General features: G+C 57.5%; 1 long non-coding RNA gene across 1 annotated transcript in view; it reads right to left on the bottom strand.

The window, feature by feature from the left end:
- Positions 1–786: 786 nt before the first annotated feature.
- LOC145720831 (uncharacterized) overlaps positions 787–9,353 on the bottom strand; it is a 156,922-nt gene continuing 148,355 nt past the window's right edge. The window contains exon 3 of the long non-coding RNA XR_014144040.1: positions 787–837. This is a non-coding gene — a long non-coding RNA (uncharacterized LOC145720831). The remainder of the gene's footprint in view (positions 838–9,353) is intronic.

Below are 9,353 nucleotides of genomic sequence, written 5' to 3'. Positions count from 1 at the left end.
TGGGTCTGCAGGAAGCCCCAGAGCTCGGCTGATAAAGCGGGAGCAGGGTGTCAGTGCAGAGCAGTGTTGGGGGCAGGGGGTGACCGGAACCCCTGCTCCGGGGAACCCCTGCCCCGGGGAACCCCTGCTCCACCCAGCCCTTTCTCTTCACAAAGAATCCCCAGGGTCTGCCGGCTCCCTCCGTGGGGCGGAGACCCCTCTGCCCAGCCCAGTAACCCTGGACTCACTCCCACTCCCGGGCCCTGACTTCCTGCTTGTCCCCTTGCTCTGCTGGGCCACCCGCTGCCTCCTTCCACCACATCAGCCCCGCGGTCCCTTTCTCTTCTGCCCTGGGGCTCTGCTCGGGTCCCTACCAGAGCCGCTCATTTGGGGACTAGCTTTGGCCACCAGGCCAGCTCTCCAAGCCCCAACCTCTCTGGGCTCAGCTCCCTATTTCCTCTGGCCAATCCAGAACCAGCTGCAGGGCTGGGCTAATTCCCAAGTCCCCATCCTGCTTTCAGCTTGTCCCGGACTCATGGGCAAAGCCAGCAATTGAGTAGACGTCAGGAAGGAGCGCCTCTTGTCACTGACAGATTGAAGAGAGGGTCTTCTGCTCTCTGGTGGGCACCTGCTGCGGGCACCTGCTGAGAGCGCCCTCTGGGCCGTCCCTGCGGCCGGCGGGGTTTAGGGCCACTGCCGAGAGGGCAAGACGCGAGGTGTCCCCTCGCGGGCTCGCATCCGGAGCAGACAGACGCCAGGCAAACGTGCAGACTCAGACTCTGGTTCCAACACCAGCCACGCTGCTTACCTCCTCGGTGTCGTGGGGTGGTGTCACCTCCTGACCCTGCACTGTCTCATCTGAAAAGAGAAAACAAAAATGCCAAGTTCACCAGGTGTTACGAGGATTAAGGGAGAAAAGTAGCTGAAACCCAGGGCTCCTTATGTCACAACAGCCCGAGGGGCAGGAAGGGCGCCACCCACAGTGGGACGCGCTCCGCGCTCTGTCCGTTCTGCTGGCTAACAACGGTGTCGGCTGCCCGCAGCAATCACTGATCCTCGAGCGTGGACCTGCCCACGCTGCGTCTCCTCACTCAGCAAAGGAGGAAGACGCTCAGGGGGGATCCCAAGTGCGACTGCCTGAGAGTCTCCCGCAAACGCCCCGGTGTCCCAGAGCTCAGCAACACCCCGCGCGGGGACAGGGATCCGGAAAACGGGCGCAGGGGCGGGTCTTGGCCCTGCCGGGGAGCCCATGTGGGACTTCCTCGCCAAGACCTCTGGGCCAGACGGGAGTCCCGGAGCCTTGAGGGCATGGAGACCCCTGGGCGAAGACCCGCGCCCCCTGAGCAGCAGGGAGGTAATGCCCCGAGGGGTCTCCGGCCAGCATGGCAGGTGGAAGCCCCCGGAAGGCGCCTCTGAGGAAACGCCATCAGAGTCAAGCTCAACACAGTACTTGTTTTTTACCGCAAACGCCCACAGCCCACTGAACAAGCCATCAGGCAACTGGAGGAGAGAATGGGTCCCTCTGAAAACCAGAAGTGCACCCTACCAGCTGCAGAAGATGAGGGGATTCCGAGCACAGGGAAGGACACGTGGAGAAAGGACCAGAGAGGGGATCCAAAGACCCTCCGGCTGACGAGCTGAAGAGGGACATCAGACCTGCAGCTCTAGGGTGCCCAGACGCGGGAGGACCCGCAGCCAGGCATAGTCGGGGAGACCTCTGCCGGCCAGAGGAGAGAGAGAAGTCCTTCCAGCCTCGGGAGCAAGGAGCAAATAAATGACAGATGGAAGAGTCAGGAGGGCATCGGCTTCCATCAGGAACCCTGGAAGCAAGAAGGGGACAGGACGGACTCACTCTGGGAGGAAGCACACAGCGGGTGTCACGGGGAAGGCAGGATAGTGTCAAGTATTCACGTCCCCAGAGCCTTCCTGGGGAAGCAGTGGTCATGGGGGAGACCAGCAAACTACAGGTAAACACACGGACATAAATATAATGACGCCAATAACTTAGCTGGGAATGAGAAACGCAGGTGCTCGGTGAGCACTTGGAAAATGGAGAGACATACCACAGGCAAAGCTTTAGAAGAGAGGAAGAGCATTACGTCTACAAAGTCTGAGAGCTAACATGGCAGTTGGCCCTGTGCCCGTCCCACTGGGGGGCGCGAGGTGCGGGAGGCTTCTCAGGCGGGGGGAGGACTTCACAGGATGAACAGAACCATAGGACTGAGTGAGACGCCAGGGAGGGAGGACGCCACCACCATGGGTCCTGGAGTGAAGGAAGGAGCAACAGAGCGGCAAGAGGGAAGAGAAGAACGAGGCCCAGTCAGATCTGCAAAGAGAGAACCAGGAAACACCGAATAACAGAATACGTGAATAATAAACTTCAGAATGGGAGAATAAAACCAAATAATTAGCCATTACATCAGACACAATGGGCCAAACTCCATTAAAAGGCAGAGAGCATCCGTGGATGGACAAACGGCGCCTGAGGTATATTCTGTGCCTGAGAAACACCTAAGATAACCTCACAAAGGAAGGCAGGCAGCGGAGGAGCGCGCAGGGGAGGAGAGGCACGAGGGGAGCGGAAGGCCGAGGGAGGGGCGAAGGGGGCGGGGGTGCCCTGTGGCACCGCGCGCAGCACAGAGTGCATGGTGGCATCGTGTAGGAGAGGACAGACGACCTGTCACAAGGCGTCCTTCTCGAGGAGCGTGGACAGCACCTGAGCGACCCCCGGCGCCCTTGGAGGGCGGGCAGGGCTGGCATCCGGACTCGAGCCCTCTCTGCCTCCCGGGCTGCAAACACTGGGCTTCCTCATGCAAGATAAGCGGATGGCAGGGCAGCATCGACCTCCGACGGGGGAGGAGAGTCTGCAGTTTGTCTCATCATTAGGAAATTTCTTGCAGAATCACCAAAACGGCCTCCTTTATGTTTATGTGATGTCAAAGCAGCTGCCAATTCATTTAAGTCGGTGGGAAAAGTTACTTAACCAGGAATTTCTTTGTGTGTGCAGCAACGTTGCTGAAAAGCTGGCTGATTCGGCTCTCACTTTTTCACCAGTATTTCTGGCGAAGCTGCTGCTGGAGCTCTAGGCTGGACTCTGCCCGCTGCCCTGTCTCTGCATCCCTGGACAGCATGTCACGGGGCACGGCCATGGCGCCTGGACGTGGGGCCCACCGCTGTGGGAACGGGGCCAAGCTCCCCACCTCCTAATCTGTGAAATGGGCCTGAGAGCAGATGTACCTGGTAGAATGACAGGCTGTATAACTGGACAGCGAGCACGGTTCCTGGCATGTGGCAGGTAACAACAAACATGGACTGTTATGGACAGCACACTGGCAGGTGAGCGGACATAAAGGAGGCGGCTGCCATGTTTTCCCAGCTGCAGTTCAGCCTTTAGAGATGAACAATTAGCCCGTGGAATTATCTTGTTGACTCATGCCCTCGGGTCAGAATGGCATGCTGTCTACGGGAGCCCAGCCGATCTTCGTTCTAGATGGCTCCATGGTCCACACAGAAAGAACAAAAGAGTTATATTTTAAAGATGAGTTTTCCTAAACCTTCTAATCCACCTGCTTTCTGAATAAGAACATGCAGCATCAAACTGGACGGGAGAAGGTAAATAAACACTAAATCGTGCACCCTCCTTCACGTTGTCACTCACCAACAAAGGGCCTCGTGAGACCAGCGGGAAGACAGGAGAATGGGGTGCATGCAAGAGGGCAGAGGGAGAGAGAGAGGCAGTGGGCAGCGGGCCTGCTGGACTCCCAGGCGCCCGTCCTTGGGGTCATCTTCCCAGAGAGGACAGCCAGGCCCACCCCTTCCCTGTCGCCAGGCTGACCCCAGTTTGCGATCGGCTCTAGACACCTATGTGGTCCTAGCAAGTTACTTACAGGTTCTGAGCTGCTATTTCCTCTGATAAAACAAGGATAACAGTACCTGTTTCCCGTTGTGGCTGAAAACCGGAGGACACAACAGAGATGGCATGCTTAGCACAGGAGTCCCCCAGTAGATGGTGACGGTGATGGTGGTGGTGACGGTGGTGGTGACAGTGATGGTGATGGTGGTGGTGACGGTGTTGGTGGTGGTGACCACAGTGGTGGTGATGGTGACAATGGTGATGATGACGATGGTGACGGTGGTGGTGACAGTGATGGTGATTGTGGTGATGACAGTGACCATGGTGTGGTGACGGTGGTGGTGGTGATGGTGATGGTGACAGTGGTGATGGTGACAGTGATGGTGACAATGGTGATGGTGGTGGTGACGGTGACAATGGTGATGGTGACGGTGGTGGTGACAGTGGTGGTGACAGTGATGGTGATGGTGGCGGTGATGGTGATGGCGACGGTGGTGACGGTGACCACAGTAGTGATGGTGGTGGTGACGGTGGTGGTGACAGTGACCACGGTGTGGTGACGGTGGTAGTGGTGATGGTGGTGATGGTGACAATGGTGATGGTGGTGGTGATGGTGGTGGTGACAGTGACGGTGACCATGGTGGTGGTGACGGTGACAATGGTGATGGTGACGGTGGTGGTGACAGTGGTGGTGGTGGTGGTGACAGTGATGGGGATGGCGGCGATGGCGGTGACGGTGGTGATGGTGGTGGTGATGGTGATGGCGACGGTGACGGTGACCATGGTGGTGGTGACGGTGGTGATGGCGACCACAGTGGTGGTGACAGTGGCCGCCGTGGCTGTGGCCATTACCGTCATGAATGTCACCCTCTGCCCTGGGGAAGGTCTGTCCCTCTGGCAGGGGAGGAAGGCCTTGCAGGTGAGGAGCACTCACAGGCTGCTCAGAGCCTGGCCCCCTGCTCCCCGGGGGGCTGTGGGCCCGTCCTGGACACGGCGCCCACAGAGGGCCTTGGACTCAAACACCGGGCCTCCCCTCCAAGCACAAAACAGCACAGCGGCGCCCGGGGCTGCACCCCTGGGGTCAAAGGACAGTTCCCTCTCATGGCAGAAAGGGCCTGGCTTCTAGTCAGGAGCATTTGGCTTCGGCGCAGAAATGCCTGTTTCTTTCACAGTAAAGGATGGTGGGCCAAGGCTCTTTCATCCCACGAGAACACTCTTGAATGCCGCATGGGCGTAAAGTGTATAAAAAGCCCATCTCTGCCCCGTTCCGAGAGCCTCCTTTAGAACTGGATGTCTCTGGAGGCACGGACAGGTCTCCTGCTGCACGCAGACTGTGCGTGCGTTCACTTCGTGCTTTCCGAGAGCGGCTTCCCAGAGAACGAGGTGCAATAGTTATAAGTTTCCCAGCGCTTGCCTGGTGGGACGGCTGACTCGCCTCCATCTTTCCTGACCTCTGTCTGCTCCTTCTTTCCACATTCATCTTCAAAAAAAACCAAAGCCAAGACCAGAAATCCCGCTCCCCAAACAAAGCAGACAAAAGTAAAATAAAAAGTCAACCTTCTATCTGGAGAGCCAAGATACAAGTGTGCCCCTGCCCTCCGTTCCGGCGGGCTTTGCCGGGCCGTGAGCGCGAGCGGCCACACGGCTGATAAGTGGGCATCTGTGACAGCCTGGCGGTGCTAAGGAGGGGGCTCGTGACGGGAATGAGCAGCCCGGCCAGGAGAGTCGGAGCTTCAGGGTGGGCCGGTGGCATTGTCGAGGGAGCCCTCGGGGACCAGTCCCGACACCCAGAGAGAAGAAACACAGCAGCAGGTACCCGCTGAGCTGGTGTGGGTGTGGAGGAGGTGGGAGACCCATCCATGCTCACAGCTCAGACGTCGCCCCTGGGCCTCGAGGCCAGTCTCGACACCACGTGCGGGAGCCGTGAAACCATCATGAAGATCACTTTTCACCTGGACTCCCCCTCCCGTTCCCCAATTGTCCGACAAACTAGGGCCCCATCCCCCTTGGCCTCCGCTTCTGTGCCCCCGCCACTGCCATCCAAGCTCCTGGAGCAGGCTCAGTGCCCTCGCACGCAGCCACCGAGCACCATACTTCAGAGCTCCTGTCTCTGGCTGGGACGGAAGCGCTGGGCATATTCTCTGCACGTGCAGTGATGTCTTCACCGTCAGGCCGGCAATGCCACGCACAGTCCGAGACCCAGTGACCGGGGCCTCGTGATGCCACGAGAAGGACAGAGTCCTCACAAATGACGGCTAGGAATGGGAATGCTCGCAGGCATGTGAATGAATGATTCGGGAACATCAGTCAGCTTCTCTGAACAGAACTTCACGCACATCTCCGCTGGCAGGTGCAGACCCCGAACGAGGTTAAGGCTTCCTTCCGTCTTCCACAAGTGAGAAGCTGGGCGGGAGGCAGGGCAGCTCGCAGCGAGACTGGCTGGATGCCCATTAGCTGAGGAAGGCGATTCTAGCCCACTCCGAGGTTGGCTTCCCTTGTGGAGCTGACCCCCGGGGGTTCCCGCTCAGGAGGAGCACAATCAGGGATTGATGCGCCGCGTGAGCTGGCCGACCCTATTAGGCTCGACCTAGGAAAGCGCAGAAGCTGATGAGGCCAGGACGCACGGTGGGCTGACCTCTCTGTGCTTCCGCCCCAGGCCCACTCACTGTCATGGCTCCGCTGGAGCTCAAGGAACTGCATTGCCCCAGCTCTCTTGTGCCCTGGCTTTTGGGAGGCTTGGCCTGTGGGAAGCCCTGGGGATTGTCTAGGGGCAGGAAGAGGGAGAAGCAGGAGCTTTCTTCTGTACCCCCCTCACCCTGTGCTCCTGCTTGGGGGGCACCAGGCCGTGGCTGTACCCCAGGATGGGGGATTCTGACTCTGAGAGTCCAGCTTCTGGGCTTCTAGAACACACCAAGCCCCACATGCCCCACGAGTGGGTCGTGTCTCCCAAAAGATCATATTGCAATCCTAACCCTCAGTACCTCAGAATGTGACCTTATTCGGAGATAGAGTCAGTCCTGCACAAGTAGTTAAAGATGAGAGCATCAGGGTGGGGGAGTCCGATGACTGGGGCCCCCACGAGAGAGGAAGAGATGCAGAGACAGACATCCACAGAGGGGAGACGCCATGTGACAATGGAGGCAGAGAATGGGGAGCTGTGTCTACAGGCCAAGGAGCACCAAGGATTGCCCCAACGTCTGGAAGCTGGGGGAGCCTGGAACAGACTCCTTCATGGCCTCAGAAAGAGCCAGCCCAACCAAAACCTTTTTTTTTTTTTTAAATTCTAGTTAGTTATCAAACGGTGCAATATTGATTTCAGGAGTAGAGTTCAGTGACTCATCACTTACATATAACACCCAGTGCTCATTGCATCATGGGCCTTCCTTAAAGCCCATCCCCCAGTTACCCCATCCCCCCACCTACCTCCGCCCCAGCAACCCTCAGTATGTGTTTCCTAGAGTTAAGAGTCTCTTATGGTTTGTCTCCCTCTCTAATTTCATCTTATTTTATTTTTCCTCTCTTCCCCTATGATCCTCTGTTTTATTTCTTAAATTCCACATGTGTGAGATCATATAATTGTTTTTATCTGATTGACTTATTTCACTTAGTATAATACTCTCTAGTTCCATCCACATCTTTGCAAATGGCAAGATTTCATTCCTTTTGATGGCTGAGTAGTATTCCATTGTATATATACCACATCTTCTTTATCCCTTAATTTGTTGATGGACATCTGGGCTCTTTCCACAGTTTGGCTATTGTGGACATTGCTGCTATAAACATCGGGGTGCACGTACCCCTCCGGATCACTACATCTGTATCTTTGGGGTAAATACCCAGTAGTGCAATTGCTGGGTCGTATGGTAGCTCTATTTTCAACTTTTTGAAGAACCTCTATACGGTTTTCCAGAGTGGCTGCACCAGCTTGCATTCCCACCAACAGCGTAGGAGGGTTCCCCTTTCTCCACATCCCCGCCAACATCTGTCCTTTCCTGATGTGTTCATTTTAGCCATTCTGACTGGTGTGAGGTGGTATCTCACTGAGGTTTTGATCCCAACACCTTCGTTTCAGGCTCCCGACCTCCCAGCTGTGAGACTTCGAGACCATATGTTCTGTTCCTCAAGCTGCCCTGTGGTGCTCTGTTGGGGGGCCCTGGGGCCTGCCCACAATTATAGTTCTGGCCGTGAAGGAAGTCTGACCCATGTGCACACCTGTGCACACATTCACTGCACTGGGCAGGGACATGGCCCACGGGCCACATCATGGGTGAGCCCCAGCCTACTCTGTCTCCTTTTTCCTGCTTGTTTTTGTTTTTTAATTTAACTTTAGTTTTTATTAGCATAAAGGGTTAAGAGTAACAACTTTGAGACAGGTTTGCACGAAGCCCAGATGCTTGTCGGGGGGCAGTGCAGTACCAGGGACCCCAGCCAGCCCGGGAGCCGGTGAGGCTGGAGGCCCGCGGAGTCCAAACCCCGGGTGGGGCATGGCCTGAGGCCGACACAGCCTGGGATCGGGTGGCGTGAGCTCCCAGTGAGCAGGGGCCTCCCATCGGGGCCTCCCATCGGGGCCTCCCATCGGGGCTGGCTGTGCAGCGTGGTCTCCAGATGCCGGAGGAGGAAGTCCCACACGGCTTGCGTGCCGGCACCCCACCTCCTCCAGTCTCTCCCGGCGAGCCAAGGGGTCCCCGCGTGGCTCTGGGGGCCCCCGAGTCCCCTCCCCACCCAGCGGCCTGGGGCTCTGTGCATCCTCCGGGTCTCAGACTGCTCATCTGTGCAACTCGCAGAAGGACAGAGGCAAAGGTCGCCAAGGGGAGTCCAGATGTCCTCACACAGACGGACTGGGATGATATTTAGAGGAGTCTTGCCAAGTCCTGATGCCAGAACCTCAAAACCCAGAGTGGACTGGGGACGCTGCCGTGGACACTGGGGCAGCACACGGGGATGCTCCGATGTCACGGCCCAGGATCCAGTGCAGGCCGCACACGCGGTTCAGCTGACAGCATCTGATGTACCAGCCGCGGTGCAATCAGGGCAGGAAGCACTCGTTCTGGATTAGCCATTTTGGGGTATTATCCTAATAGAGCATTATTTTTAAACTACCACAATATTTTAATTACATTCTCAGCATGAATCATTATGTACCTTAGTGAGAAGGCACTTCTGGCTGTAATTGCACACTGGAGGCCCGTGATGCTGTCGAGGAACGTAAGTCCCGAAACGGATTGACGGACAGATGGGTTCCACAGCCGCTCTCCACCCACTACCTCTGTGAGGTGTGGCCCGGCTGCCTCCCTGTGTTTCCTCCTGCCCCCCGCCCCCTCCCCTCCTCTGTCGCCCTCCCCTCCCCCATCCTTTCCTCCCCATCCCCAACCCTGCCCCTCCTCCCCTCCCCATCCCCCCTCCCCTCTCCCATCCTTTCCTCCCCCTCTCCCTGCCTTCCCCCCCACCCCTGCCCCTCCTCCCTACCCCATCCCCCCTCCCCTCCCCATCCTTTCCTCTCCCCCTCCCCTCCCCCTCCCCA

Source organism: Leptonychotes weddellii, chromosome 3 (genome assembly GCF_054177405.1).
Source record: "Leptonychotes weddellii isolate Sample4059 chromosome 3, ASM5417740v2, whole genome shotgun sequence".
Taxonomy (NCBI): domain Eukaryota; kingdom Metazoa; phylum Chordata; class Mammalia; order Carnivora; family Phocidae; genus Leptonychotes; species Leptonychotes weddellii.
The sequence above is the reverse complement of the archived record's forward strand: the minus strand, read 5'-3'. Positions and strand labels throughout refer to the sequence as shown.